Here is a 15,403-nt window from a genome sequence, read left to right as displayed (position 1 = left end):
TCGGAAACTGGAGACCTCCATTCAGGTTGGGCTCCCCCTTGGCCAGCTGGTGACCTTGGGGCGAGTTGTCTAACCTCTCTGATCTTTATTTTCCTCCCCTGCAAACAGCCGGTAATAATGCCCACCTCACTGGTTGTTGGGTGGATTAAGTGGGATAAATTATGTGGAGGTGTTTGGCACCGTGCCCGGCCAAAGCAAGCAAGCAGTTGGCATGATGGGAATTTCACTCGTTTAGAGACCCTCGTGGCTCCCAGTTCACCAGGAAATTGGAATTACGAAAGCATCTTCAGGGCCTAGTGCCAGATTGACAGACCCTGTCTTTGTGCCCAGGAGAACTTCTACTGAAATCTTTGGAAAAACAATTTAGCTGAATTGTAATCGGAGAGCACCTTCTTTAAAAGCAGTTTTATACATTCAGAAACTCCAGAAGTTGGCAGTTCAGCTTGACTTACAAAAGAGCTGTTTTGCAAGATGATCCATCTTGCAAGTGTTTAAGCAGATGATGATTTGAAAGTAAAGCCTAGTTGGGAAGATTCCTGTTCTAAAAAGCTCCCAAACCCAGCTTTCAGTGATTATTTAAATTAGGGTTTCTTAACTTTGGCAATGTTAACATTTGGGGTTCAATAATTCTTTGTTGTGGGGCCTTTTCTATGCGTTGTAGGATGTTTAGCAGCATCTTTGGTCTCTACCCAGTAGATTCCGGTAGCAATCCCTTTCCCTCAGTTGTGCCAACCAAAAATGCTTCCAGATGTCCCTCCCTGTGCGGGGGCAGGGCGCAAATTTTCCCTTTCTCCCCCCTTTAGAACCACCCTGCTTTCTGTCATCAGCCTATCTGAGTTGTTTGAGAAGTTCGTCTTATGTTTTTATTCTAATAACCAACCTTTGTATAGACTTGTAGAACTGCACAGAGTATATCCATGTGCATCAACTCATTTAATTTTTACAACTCCCCTGTGAGGCTGGTGTTAGTCCCATTTTACAGGTGAGGAAACTGAGGCTTTGAGCAGTCAATTACACAGTATGTGGTGTAGCTGGGATATAACTCATGTCATCTGGTTCCACGGACAGGTCTTTTTCTTCTGCATCAGGCTGCTCTTTATTGTATTGAGACTTTCAAATAGATGGCGTACCTGATGATTAAATCAAGTTGTAAAGTAGATTGGAAGCTGGAAACCTTTCTGGCTAGTTGAAAATTAACAACAGTAAGCTATTATCTGACAGAGAGTAGGTCATTCTAGTTAAATATTCTAGCTTATAGTAAGCTCCCATAAATCCTGCATACAGTTGATGGAATACCAATTTGCAGAGAATTAGAGTAGAATAAAACGTGCCTAATACTCTGTATTGATCCTGCCTTGTCTCTGGTGATTTGCTGTCTCCTAAAACCAACTTGTATATGCAAATTAGACATTAGCTGGAATGTAAAAGGTCAGGTTACTGAAGGCATCTCAGAGTGGCTGGAGGCTGAGGCATTCCATTCAGCAAGCATTTATTGAACTGCTTCTACATGGCAGATGCAGTGCTGGGTGGGGACGCAGAGTGGGCCATTGGACTCCAGTGAACCCGGGGTGCCTGGGGAACTTCTCCTCAAGGAGAGGGCAGGTCTTGGCCAGGCCAGACACACAGGAGGCCAAGGTCAGGGACAGCTTGGGGCGGGAGAAAGAACCTAAGTTAACACAGAGTCCAATTCAGGATCCCAACCGCTTCACCATCCTTTTTTTGAGCCCTCCATTTCCACATTTTATCATAGAGAAGGTATTCTGGTGGCTTTTAACATTCCCATTCAAGTGTCAGGAACCTGGTCAGAGATTAATCTTATCTCTGAAAGAAGTTGGGGTTCCAAGCTGGTAAATGGTCTCAGGGGATTGAGACCAGCTCCTTGATTGTTGACTGTGATCTGGGAGGTTCTGCATGCATTGTTTAATTTCAGTGTGCTCCCTCTCTCCTCTTAGAGTTGAGGAAACTCAGCTAGCAAAGGTAGTGTGGGACCAAGAGCTAGAGGGACGAACTGGGACCTTCTGAACTTCGGGTACAGGCACACGGGGAATTCCATTTTCTAGGATGGACATAATCTACCAGAGGGCTTTGGGGATTGGAGGCAACAGGAAGACAAGGCACCCTACCCACCCCCCACCAACCTCAGGGTTTGTGGCATGTTGGGGGATGGGGGGAACCTGCGATTTGTGGTCCTTCCCTCTCTCCTTAGGTAAGTGCCTGTTGACCGTAATCCCAGTGCTCACCTTCCTTCCTTCAGACAATGGTCCTGGAAAGCAGGGCCACCCTCTTCATCTCTTCGCCGGGGCTGGAATGCCGAGGGCAATCCCCTGGTGTTGACAGGCTGGGAGTGTGGGGCAGCCAGCTGGTGTAGCTTCCCAAGCCTGGGCTCTTCTGACCAACTCTAATAGAGACAAGATCGGACCAGGTCAGTGTCCACTCTGCCCAGGTGTGGGTCCTGGCAACTGCAGACTGTGATCTCACAGGCATCTCCTTTCATCTGTCTGAGGGGGAACTAAAAGGGAGTGCTTGGTAGGTCCCTGGCTGAAATCTGATCTGGTCATGGCTTCCAAGACCCAGAGATCTTGCATCTCCATAGCTTCCGGTTATGCATGATGCACCTGTGATAGCCTTCTGCCCCCAGGGGAAGATCAGCTGTGAGCACAGATGTAACAGCAAATTCAGACCTTTACTGAGCCTATCCTATGTGTCAGGCCCTAGGGTTACAGAGATGAAAGCTGAACCCATCTTGGAAGGATTCATGGTGGAGTTGGGAAGACAGTGACATGGTGACATTTCTGTGTGAGTGTGTACACGCATGTGGGCATGCATGTGCTGTCTATCTATCTGTCTGATAACTGCTTTAAAAGAGGATAAAGCTAGATGCAAGAGACCCCAGTGGAGAGAGCCATTCATTCTGACGGGCATCGGGGACCACCACAGGGAGTAGTTGGCATTTGAATTCAGCCTTGAAGGTAGAAGAAGATGGTATTCAGGGGGCAGACAGAATGGCAGATGCAAAGACTCAGAGGCATGAAGAGACCTCTTATATTTCAGGAATGGTGACTCTTCCCAGGCCCAGCCTCCTGATCTTGGCTAATGCAGGACCCACCTCCTATAGTTAGGGTACCCCCCATCTCTGTACAGGGGCCTGGCCTCACTCATCCCAGGGTATGTGTCCATTCTTCTTGTTTGTCCTGCACAGGAGCGATGCCTGTGTGCTGTCTCTGAGGCATGAGCACCTTCTGCCAGGGATACCTCTGGTTTTAGTTATTAAACACTGATATGGCACTTACTAGCTTCCAGGCAATGTTCTGAGTGCTTTCCAAATATTAATCACTCTTTTAATCTTTGTAGCAACTCTCTGGCCGTGCTGCTTCCCTGAGTACTGGCCACTGGGTAGGTGGGGGGGCGCAGAGCTCACTTCCCCGGTCTGTGTCCCTCTGTGGATGATGCTCTCATCATGGTACAGCTTCTCCTGGCTGCGGTTTACATCGATGTGCCAGGAAGCAGCCAAGTCTGAGAGTCGTAATGGAGTGCTGACTGCCCCGGATTTTTCTCCCTGACCCCGTTTCCTTCAGGGGGCCAGCAGGGCTCCACTGACTACATTTTTTGAACCAAAGACTGGGATCTGTAGTCTGAGAAAGAATGTTTGTGCTGCGTCTTTGTGCAAGAGGAGGCCTGGGAGGTGTTGTTTGGATACTGAGAGTGGAATTTTTGAGACATTTCGATGGTTTATGTGGAAAGTTAGGACAGAGCATTTGAAATTGGGATAGTCCTGGAAAATTCAGGTCCCGTGATTTACTGTCAGGATACACAAGCTTTTAGTAAATAGTTAAGCAATGTGTAGTTTGAATTTTCTGTACTGAGCCTCTTGGAGCCTCAAAATGGAATAAATAGTACCTTCTAGCCCCAGAATCTTGCTAATACTTACCAGCCCCAGTTTACAGATGGGATGAGAAAACTGAGGCTCAGAGAGATGAAATGACTCCTGGAAGGGCATACTGCTCTATGAGGACAGCCAAGGTTTAAACTCAAGTCTGTCCCCAGGCAAATACTTGACTGTAAAATGAGGATAATAATAGAACCTGTTTCCATTAAAGGAACTAATGACCGAAAACCCACTCAGGTAGAACTTGGCACAGAAAAGGGTCCCCCTCCCTTTGTGTTCGTGCTGCTGACCCGCAGACAAGCGCCTTGTTTAGCCTTTGATGCTGAGAGTGGCCATCGCGAGTGATGCCCTGCTCCCAGGGCAGGGCTGAGGGCCCGGCTCACAGGGCTAGAGGGACGTCCCAAGGGGCAGGGTCCAGGACCAGAAAGGGGCCGTGGCCAGCTGGATGCTGTGTTGACGAAAGGCACTGGTCTGACTTAGAGAGAGGAGTGTGAAGACCTGGTCCCTGCACGCTGCTTCCCTCAGGTGAGTCAGCCTCGGTCTAGACCTGAGGGTCTTGGTGGGAGAGGCAGCAACCAGCTCTGTCAGCCGTCCCTTGACCCGAACCACTGGTGGGCCTGGAGTGGAGATAATGACAGCCTGAGCTCAGGTCTTGCTCTCTTTGCTCCCCCCCCCCATTCCCTCCCCAGGTCTGGTTATCAAATTCATACATGGCTGCAGTAGAAAATTAAGGTGTCAGGGAGCAATGGAAAAATCATGCGTGGTGTTCTTCCTGGAAGCAGCTCTCATCACCACCATGGAGGACTCCACATGCCAGCCTGTTCTCTGCTGCAGCCAAGGGGGTCTTTCAAAACTGCTTCCTTTTGGGCTGCCCTGGTGGCGCAGTGGTTGAGAGTCCACCTGCTGATGCAGGGGACACTGGTTCGTGCCCTGGTCCGGGAGGATCCCACATGCCGCGGAGCGGCTGGTCCTGTGAGCCATGGCTGCTGAGCCTGCGCATCTGGAGCCTGTGCTCCGCAACGGGAGAGACCACAACAGTGAGAGGCCCGCGTACCGCAAAAACAAAAACACTGCTTCCTTTTGCTTTTAGAATAAAAGACAAAACTAATGTTGGCATCTCCTGCAGGCCCTGGTGTACATGCTTTGGTCCCCATGCTTTCTCTGCTCACAGGGCCAGTGAGAACCTGGAACCTTCCTCCCCTTCTCCCCAGTTACCTCATTCTTTGGGCCTTGGCTGCATGATTGTAGATGCCTCCCCTCGCCTTCCTGCTGTGGGTAAAACTGCCTGCTGTAAACGCTCACATTCTGGCCCCCAGGTCTCTCTCCTTTTACAGCACTTTTCACAATTGCAATTTTGTGCTTAATTAGTGTAATTATTTGTATTAGTACCTGTCTCCCCAGCTACACTGTGAGCTCTGTGAAATCAGGGTCTCTTCCTTTAAACACACATGCACACCACACACACACTTCCTTTGAGACTTTTTTTTTCTTTTAACTTTTTATTTTGACCTAATTCAGACTTACAGAGAAGTTCCAAGAATAGAACAGAGAACTCCAGTATACCCTTCACCCAGATTCGTCAAATGTTACCGTTTTATCACATTTATTTTATTCTTCTCTCTGGGTATACATTTTTTTCCTAAACCATTTGACGATCATTTATAGACTCTTCCTTTCCCCCTAAATACTTCAGTGTATTTCCTAAAACCAATGACATTCTCCTATATAACTATGGTAACACTTTTTAAACAAGAAATCAGTATTGATACAGTACTGTTATCTAATCTGCAGACCTACAGGCTTTGCCAGTTGTCTTGGTAGTGTCCTTTGTAGCAAAGAAAACCCCAGATCGTGCGTTGCATGTGGTTATGTCTCTTCAGTCTCCTTTAAATTAGAGCAGTTCCTCAGGCTTTCTTTGTCTTTTATGACCTTGACATTTTTGGAGAATACAGGCCAGTTATTTGGTAGAATGCTCCTCAGCTTGAGTCTGTTTTAACCCACCGTGTGTCTTCAATGCCACTGAAACATCAAATGCACTCAGTTAACATTTGCTGAATGAAAAAAGTCAGCAGGTTGTCTAGTCTCCCCCACTCCCACTCCTTTCAGCAGAAGGATGTTGTGGGGTTTTTTGTTGTTTTTAATTTATTTTTGGCTGCGTTGGGTCTTTGTTGCTGGGCGTGGGCTTTCTCTAGTTGCGGCGAGCGGGGGCTACTCTCCATTGCCGTGCGCAGGCTTCTCGTTGCAGTGGCTTCTCTTGTTGGGGAGCACGGGCTCTAGGCGCGCGGGCTTCAGTAGTTGTGGCGCGCCGGCTCAGTAGTTGTGGCTCGCGGGCTCTAGAGCACAGGCTCAGTAGTTGTGGTGCACAGGCTTAGTTGCTCCACGGCATGTGGGATCTTCCCAACCCAGGCCTCGAACCTGTGTCCCCTGCATTGGCAGGCAGATTCTTAACCCCTGTGCCACCAGGGAAGCCCAGGATGTTGTTACTTAGTTGCCATCTTGCTGTATATAGATTTGAATCTTGCTACTTTTATTTTTATGCATTTATTTTTTAATGGAAGTGTAGTTGACATACAGTATTATGTCAGTTTCAGGTGAACAGCATAGTGATTCGACATTTGCCTACATTATGAAATGATCACCACGATAAGTCTAGTAACCATCTGTCCCCATACAAAGTTATTACAGTAGTGTGGTCTATATCCCTTAAGCTGTGTGTTACATCCCTGTGGCTTATGTATTTTATAACTGGAAGTTTGTACTTCTTAATCCCTTCACCTAGTTTGCCCAACCTATCCCCCCACCCCCTGCAACCATCTGTTTGTCCTCTGTATCTATGAGTCTATTTCTGTTTTGTTTCATTTGTTCTTCTGTTTTCTAGATTTCACATGTAAGTGAAGTCATACAGTATTTGTCTTTCTCTGTCTGGCTTACCTCACTTAGCATAATACCCTCTAGTTCAGCGGTCCCCAACCTTTTTGGCACTGGGGACGGGTTTCATGGAAGACAGTTTTTCCGTGGGTGGCGGTGGGAATGGTTCAGGCAGTAATGAGAGCGATGAGGAGGGATGGGGAGCAAAGGGGAGGGATGGGGAGCGATGAGGAGCGAAGGGGAGCAGTGGGGAGCAGTGGGGAGCAGTGGGGAGCAGCAGATGAAGCTTTCCTTGCTCACCTGCCGCTCACCTCCTTCTGTGCTGCCTGGTTCCTAACAGGCCGCGGCCCAGTACTGGTCTGCAGCCCGGGGGTTGGGGACCCCTCCTCTAGATCCATCTTCCCACAAATGGCAAGATTTTCTTCTTTTTTATGGCTGAGTAATATTCCATTGTATATATACACCACATCTTCTTTGTTCATTCATCTATCCTGATATTCTTTTTTTTTTTTTTTTTTTGCGGTACGCGGGCCTCTCACTGCTGTGGCCTCTCCCATTGCGGAGCACAGGCTCCAGATGCGCAGGTTCAGTGGCCATGGCTCACGGGCCCAGCCGCTCCGCGGCACGTGGGATCCTCCCAGACCAGGGCACGAACCCGTGTCCCCTGAATCAGCAGGCGGACTGTCAACCACTGCGCCACCAGGGAAACCCCCTGATATTCTTTTTTAATAACACAGCTTTCCCCCCAAAAGAGAGGCTTCCTCCAGGGATAGTGAGCCTGCTGTCTCTGCAGGAATACAAGTGGACACCAGGCCATGGCTTGGCAGGGACGCTAGAGAGGAGAACAGAACATTTGGTGAGGGGCAAGACTCAGCCTGCACGTCCCTCCTGACACTGAGGGCCTTCTCCAAATGCAACTCTGACTTCCCAGGCCTAGGGGCCCAAGAATAAGGTAACTAGAATTTTTAATCCAAACCAGAACATTTTGAGAATAAATGGGGGGCTGTTAATAATTGCATCTAATTAAGTAACTTCAACTGGGGCTATCCTGGACAAATCAGGATATGTGGTCACTCTACCCAAATGTGACTTTGAAGTTGGAGATCAGTGCCTGGGGATCAGCCTAGAAAACCCTCTAGCAGTAGGAATTTTCTGCCTGGACAAAGCGAAAATCATCTCCCTGGCATTGCCTGCCAGGCCCATGTTAGTGGTTTTGGTCCTCTCTGTGGTTGCACCTCCCTTGGTGTGCCCCTTCCAGCCTTTCTCCTGCTACATCCACTTTGTTTCAGCCCTCCCCTCACCTGTTCCTTCCTGCCACGGGGACTGAGAGAGCCTAGAACATCACTTCCAAACCCAGGCTGGATGGAGGAGCGGGGATGGGGTTTGTGATACATGCACCGGGGGGAAAACAAGCCAGCTGTGCTTCCTACGGAGCCAATTTTAATGGAATTTAAGAGCCAGGGTGTGTAAGTGAGGTATGGCTGGAGACCAGAGTTTCCCTAGACCTTATCTTTCCCACCCGGCCCCCGCCATGCTCACACTTCCCCCTGTCTTTCATGCGCAGACACCCAGGTTCCTCTTCCAGCCCTAGTTCTGAGATCAGAACCGAGTCGCCGGTCTTTGGCAGAGGCACGGAAGCAGCTGGCACTGGGGCTGGCATTGGGGACCCAGGCACAAGAGGATGGGCATTGAATGACTAGAAGGTGCAGAGAAGGACTTGGATGCAGAGAGACCAGGCAGGAAACCAGCATCGAGGGAGTCTGGTAACAAGGCCAATACAGGGTCATTTATCAGGAAGCCTAGAGTTGCAGTATTGAATGCCAGACACTTGGTCACAGGGGCAGGCACTGGTGTCTGATTAGTCCAGTTCCTTAACTCATGTTCTGCCTAGCAAAACACACGAACTCTGCCTTCCTGGATTAAAGAGTGTAGGCATACCTCATTGTATTGGGCTTCACAGATACTGTGTTTTTTACATAGAAGGTTTGTGGCAACCCTGCATCAATCAGGTCTTTCGGTGCCATTTTTCCAACAGCATTTGCTCACTTCGGGTCTCTGTGTCACCTTTTGGTAATTCTCGCAATATTTCAAACACTCTACTGGCAAAAGATAATGAGTCACTGAAGGCTCAAATAAATGATGGTTAGCATTTTTTAGCAATAAAATATGTTTAATTAAGGTATGTATATTGTTTTTTAGACATAATGCTGTTATACACTTAATAAACTACAGTATAGTGTAAACATAACTTTTATATGCACTGGGAAACCAAAAAATTTGTGTGACTCGCTTTATTGCGATATTTGCTTTATTGTGGTGTTCTGGAACGGATAAAAATGTGAAGGTATAGAGATTTTCTGGGGCACCTAGTCTTGTGGACTTCAAGAACATGGTCCAGTGCAGTATAGTGTTTTTTTTTCGTTTTTTTTTTAAATTAATTTATTATTTATTTATTTATTCGTGGCTGTGTTGGCTCTTCATTTCTGTGTGAGGGCTTTCTCTAGTTGCGGCAAGTGGGGGCCACTCCTCATCGCGGTGCGCAGGCCTGTCACTATCGCGGCCTCTCGTTGCGGAGCACAGGCTCCAGATGCGCAGGCTCAGTATTTGTGGCTCACGGGGCTAGTTGCTCCGCGGCATGTGGGATCTTCCCAGACCAGGGCTCAAACCCATGTCCCCTGCATTGGCAGGCAGATTCTCAACCACTGCGCCACCAGGGAAGACCCCAGTATAGTGTTTTTATAACTCCAGGCATTGGTGGCTTTAAGGGAAAAGCCAGTTAGTGAGAGTATCTAGTTATTAGAATGCAAGATACTAGCACTTACTGAACTTTGGAAATTTTTCTGGTTAACTGCGATATTATGTTTACTGGTTAAAAATGTTCTCCCCCACCCCACCCAGACATAGCTATGTAAAAGCATTGAGTTTGAGGTCACCTTTTACAGGACAGAGAGGGTCACACAGTGTCTGAACTGGAAGGGACCTCAGAAGAACCTTTTCTAGCTTCCTCTGTTTACAGATGGGGAAACTGAGGCATGCTAAGGGCACACAGATAGTCACAGAGCAGGGACTGGTACCTGCATCATACAGTTTCCAGCCCCCAGATCTTGCGTGTGTTTTCTAGATATCATCTAAGGAAGTTTATTAAATAGACTGTATATTTCTATCATTTTGTTAACATCTTTTGGCATTTGTCTAACTGTAGAAATAAGCTGTATTGGCATCAAAGTATTAATAGTTGTGCATTTCTTGCTCTTTTATGTAGAAGTTGCTAGGCTGATTTTTTTTTAATTAATTTATTTTTGGCTGCATTGAGTGTTCGTTGCTGTGCTCAGGCTTCTCATTGTGGTGGCTTCTCTTGTTGTGGATCTCGGGCTCTAGGCATGCGGGCTTCAGTAGTTGTGGCATGCGGGCTCAGTAGCTGTGGCTCGCGGGCTCTAGAGCACAGGCTCAGTAGTGCACGGTGCACGGGCTTAGTTGTTCCGCAGCATGTGGGATTTTCCTGGACCAGGGCTCAAACCCGTGTCCCATGCATTGGCAGGTGGACACTTAACCACTGCACCACCAGGGAAGCCCTGCTAGGCTGATTGCTTTTTTTCGTTTTTATGTAAGAAGATGATATATACCTTCCATTGAGTTTCTGTATTCTGTACTAGTGTTTCTCAAACTTGAGCACATCAGAATCGCCTTTTAAAACACAGGCTGCTATGCCCCATCCCCAGAGTTTCTGAGTCAGTGGGTCTGAATCAGACTCTCAGGTGAGGCCTCAGAATTTGCATTTCTTTTTTTTTTTAGCATTTTTTTTTTTTTTTTTTTACTTTTTGGCCAGGCCGCATGGCATGCGGGATTTTAGCTCCTCGACCAGGGATCAAACCTGTGGCCCCTGCAGTGGAAGCTCAGAGTCTTAACCACTGGACTGCCAGGGAAGTCCCATAATTTGCATTTCTAACAAGCTCCTCGGTGATGCTGCTGGTCCAGAGACCAGGGACCATCCTTTGAGGATCGCTGCCCCAGGCTGAGTGATAGTCCCAGATGGTGTGCTCTGTGCTTTACAGCCAGCTGGGCCCTCCTTGCTGCCCATCCAGCCCTCTGTCCTCCCCTGTTGCTCCCATGCCAGCCAGCCTAGCTTCTCCACTCTCGCTGGGTCTCCTACCTGTTGCCCTCCCCTCTCCAGATGACCCCACCATCTGTGGCCCTGGGATGCTCAGGGCTGTCTGGAGGGAGCTTCCTCACCTTTCCCCCTCCCTCCTTCATTTTCTCTTTCTTCCTTTCTTCCAGTTTGAGAAATGAGTGTCTCTGGCTCTGGCTTACCTCTCCACTTCCAGTTGAAAACTGTCGTCCCATCACCAAAAAAAAAAAAAAAAGGAAAGAAAAGCCTCCCAGCCCGGCCTTACCATTAGGTCACCGCCCCATCACTCCCTTCCTTTCACTGCCAAGCCTGCTGGCGGAATAGTTTACAGTCGCAGAAAAGGATTGGCTCTCACCTCCCTTGACATAGATATGCTATTCAATTCCAGAAGTTCAGGTTTTCTATACCTATGCTGAAAGACAGTTTTTTTTTAAGGGTTTTTTTTTGGGGGGTTTTTTTTTGGCTGCATTGGGTCTTTGCTACTGGGCGCGGGCTTTCTCTAGTTGCGGCGAGCGGGGGCTACTCTTCGTTGCAGTGGGCGAGATTCTTATGTGGTGGCTTCTCTTGTTGTGGAGCATGGGCTCTAGGCAAGCGGGCTTCAGTAGTTGTGGCATGTGTGCTCAGTAGTTGTGGCGCGCGGGCTCTAGGGCACGTGGGCTTCAGTAGTTGTGGCTCAAGGGCTTAGTTGCTCTGCAGCATGTGGGATCTTCCCAGACCAGGGATCGAACCCGTGTCCCCTGCATTGGCAGGTGGATTCTTAACCACTGCGCCACCAGGGAAGTCCCAGAAAGAGACATATTTTTTTTATTTGTGGTAAAATACACATAATAAAATGTACCATTTTAACCATTTTTAAGTGTATATACAGTTCAGTGGCATTAAGCACAGTCACATTTGTGTGCTACCATCACCACCATGCATCCACAGAACTCTCTTCATCTTACAAAACTGAAACTCTACCCATTGAATACTAACTCCCCATTCCCTCCCCGACCCCCCCACCCTATCCCTGGCAACCACCCTCTACTTTCTGTCTCTATAATTTTGTCTACTCTAGGTACCTCATATAACTGGAATCATGCAGTACTTGCCGTTTTGTGACTGGCTTATTTCACGTAGCATAATGTCCTCCAGGTTCATCCATGTTGTCACATGTGTCAGAATTTTCTTCCTTTTTAAGGCTGAGTAATGCTCCATTGAACGTACATACAACATTTTGTTATTCAGTCATTTGTCAGTGGACGCCTAGGTTGCTTCCACCTTTTGGCTATTGGAAGTAGTGCTTCTATGAACATGGGTGTACCGAAGGACACAATTCTGATTAAAGGGGGCTTGCAACCTCAGGTGAGATGTTTAGGCATTTATTTATCTAGCAGCCTCAGCTTTATCTATCGCCTGCATCCTCCAGCCCATCGTCCCCAGGCTTCCCCACCTGCCCCTTGAGCAACACTACCCTTGCTGTGATGGCCAGGAACCGCTCACTTGTGAAAATCAGTGGCATTTGGTCACTCAGACCATTTGGTCTTTGTGCCGATGCCCTCCTGCTGGGACTTCTGTGATGCAGCTCCCCTCCTGCCTCCCCACCCACCCTGGCTCATCCTCTGCTCTCTGGCTCCTTTTCCCTCTGTTCTGTCGTCCTGCTCACCCCCTTCCTGGGTGAGCACACCTTATCCCATCATCAGGGGCTCACAGGTCTGCTCCAGCCTGGTCATCTCTGTGTGTATCACATCTGAACATCTCCCCCTCAGTGTCCCCAGGTCCCTCTTCTGCATGTGCATGTCCAAAGCAGAGCTCTGCACCTTCCTCCTTAAAAATGTTCTCTCTGTAAGTGACGTGTCTTCCCGCATAGAAACCCCAGGGTGTCCCTTCACTCCTACAGCTGCCCTGGACAAATCCCTCCCATCACACCTCAGCCCCTCCTCCAACCTGCCCCTCCTTCCCCCCACTAAAACTGGGTGGGTTCACACACTTCTCCCATTTGCCTCTCTCCCCAGTGGGTCCCTAACATTTATACCTGCTTCATGTTGTTGCCAGAAAGTGTTCCCTGCAGAAGCACTAAGATCACCTCTTCTCTGCGGGTCCCATGTCACCTAGCTCCGTCCGGCCTTGCTTTCCCCCTAACCCTGCTGGTGACATGCTGTAAGCCAGGGCTTCCCAAACTTTAGTGCTAACATGCAGTTTCTGATTCGAGGGGCCTGGTGGGTGGGCCCTGCCTTCTGCGTCCTTAACAGGCCCCCCAGGGGGTGTTGAGACTGTGGCCAGAGACCACATGTTGAGTAGCTGGACTCCAGAATAGATCTGTGTATAACAAATAAAGTGTGTATCACAAATAAAGTGTTTTTAGTCTATAAATAATGCAGGAATTTAAATTTTTTGTGTTGTAATTTTAACGTTTTCTGTTTTATACAAAGTTAATCTTAAATTTTTTTGATCATAAGGCAGATTCCCTTGTTGCAGTGATTATTTGCTACTAAAAGACATTTTCAAAGACTAAGAAAGGCTTTAGTTCCTTAAGAGTTACCATATAGGTCCAGGTGAATGAATATATGGGGGGTTGAGAACGTTTCCCCATTAAAGGGGTACATGTTCGGGGTCGGGCTCCCCTTGTGAGCATCCCCAGGGCAGAGCCCTTCTTTTCCTCAGCTCCATCCCCAGGGCCCTGCTGGGCCTCCTCAGGATGTGGGCTGAAGGGTAAGGAGGCAAGTCTCAGCCCTCCTCTTGGAGATGATGGTGGAAACTGGTGATTTGATGTGGGAAGACTGGGCTTGGAAGGGAGCCCCGTCAAAAGAGGGGAGGGAAAGGGTTCTTGGCAGCTGGGCCTTGTTGAGGCCTGTTTCATGACTTTTAATAGGGTTTTGCTGTGGAGGAGCCGCTTGGGAGAAAACTGCTGGTGGAGGTGTCCCCTGGTGCTGGGCTTCCTCCTGGAGAGGGGAGGGAAGGGGAGGGGAGGAGAGGGGAAGGGGAGGGGAGGGGAAGGGGAGGGGAGGAGAGGGGAGGGGGAGGGGAGGGGAGGAGAGGGGGAGGGGAGGGGAGGGGGAGGGGAGGGGAAGGGGAGGGTGGGCAATGGAGCCGAGCAAACCTGGGGGGCTCTGACTGCATTGGCTGCTTCAGGAGGGTCGGAGAAGCATGTCTCAAGTGGTGAAGGATCAGGTTCGTGAGTGAGCGGATGGGGTGGATGTCAGGGAAGCGGGTAGCCGTTGGGGGCCAGCCTGCTCCAAAAGCTTCACCGCTCCTGCTGCCCCATTAGTCTCAGCAATTTAGTCCATCGTTGAAGGGCTTCATGATCTGGCCCCTGCTTGCCTCTCCCACTTGTTCTGTGACTTTCCCCCTGGTTTCTAGGTCTGGCCGAAGGACTGTTTCCAGTTAAAGTAGGTGTACCACCTCCTCCTGAGTCCTGTGGTGTGCACTGTTGTCTCTTGGTGCAGGTTGTAAGCTGGGGCTGTCTCCGGACCCCCTCTCACTAACTCCGTGACCCCAGCGAGCCTCCTGACGTTTTGATGTCCTCATTTCCACAGTGGGGGTGACAGGCATCCCCGCCTCACAAGGCTGGGTGAAGATTCCAGGATGACAAGGGCTTCTCCCAGTGGCACCTGATGATTACTCAGGAAGTACTGGTGGTCCGTTACTGCCTGCCATCTGTCCCTCTCAGTGAGCTTGTCAGAAGGACCGTAGCGTGACACTTGTCCCCAGGTGGAGCCCCCGTCTCAGATGGAGAGGGCTGTGACCCATGCATGCTGCCCTGGACAGGGTGGGGCCAGAGTGGTGCCACTGTGGGGTGGACGCTCTGGGGGTGGTGTGTCAGCTCATTGCGTGGATGTTGAAGACACCAAGAGATGGCAGCTGGCAACAGAGTGAAAGGAGGAAGCTGAAGGCCTGGGGGAGTTGAAATGGGTCGGAGAGCAGGGCCTCGAGATTGTGCATTCCTAACGGCACCTGGGTTGATAACAGTGCCGCCAGTCTGGACACCACCGTGAGTGGCATTGGTCAGGAATATGACACATGGTGGCAAGGCTCATGGAGAAGAGCATATGGAAGAAGCAAAATAAGCTCAGCTGCATGGCTGTCTACCCAGCCCCGTGGAGCACATGCACCCAGGTGTCTGGGGTGTGGAGGGTTAGATGGGAATCACATTGTGGGTGATGAACAAGGGGCAGCAGGGGCCCCTGCAGTTTTGGGGATAAGTGTTGGGTGATTTGATTTTGCCGTTTGATACTCCATCCTTCCAGCTGTAGTTTTGCCATTAGAATCCCCTTAAAAGGTATTTCTATGGGCTCGAAGATGAGCTGTGGTCACACCCTAGACAAAGCCCCAGCAGCCAGTGGCACACACCTGACTTCACAGAAGCACCCCCCACACTGGAAGGTGATTATTTGATTATTTATGCATCTCTCTCTGACTGAGACAACCTCTTCCTCACCTCTGAACCCCAGCACCTGCTGTGGAGCCTGGCCACAGCCGGGGCTCATTGAATGTCTGTGGCGTCATAGGGGGTGAGCTCAGAGTGTTCAGGCAGGAAGAACACA

General features: G+C 49.3%; 1 protein-coding gene across 4 annotated transcripts in view; it reads left to right on the top strand.

Annotated features, from left to right (window-relative positions):
- PTPN3 (protein tyrosine phosphatase non-receptor type 3) overlaps positions 1 to 15,403 on the top strand; it is a 110,329-nt gene that overhangs the window by 760 nt on the left and 94,166 nt on the right. Inside the window, exon 1 of one of the 4 annotated variants that reach the window (XM_081237141.1) lies at positions 1,562 to 4,411. The exons of the other annotated variants lie outside the window; for them this stretch is intronic. The gene's annotated coding sequence lies outside the window, so the exon portion shown is untranslated. Of the gene's footprint in view, positions 1 to 1,561; positions 4,412 to 15,403 lie in introns of those variants that run through there. 4 annotated transcript variants of the gene reach the window in all.

This window comes from Mesoplodon bidens (genome assembly GCF_964165515.1).
Source record: "Mesoplodon bidens genome assembly, chromosome: 6".
In the NCBI taxonomy this organism is placed as follows: Eukaryota; Metazoa; Chordata; class Mammalia; order Artiodactyla; family Ziphiidae; genus Mesoplodon; species Mesoplodon bidens.
The sequence above is the reverse complement of the archived record's forward strand: the minus strand, read 5'-3'. Positions and strand labels throughout refer to the sequence as shown.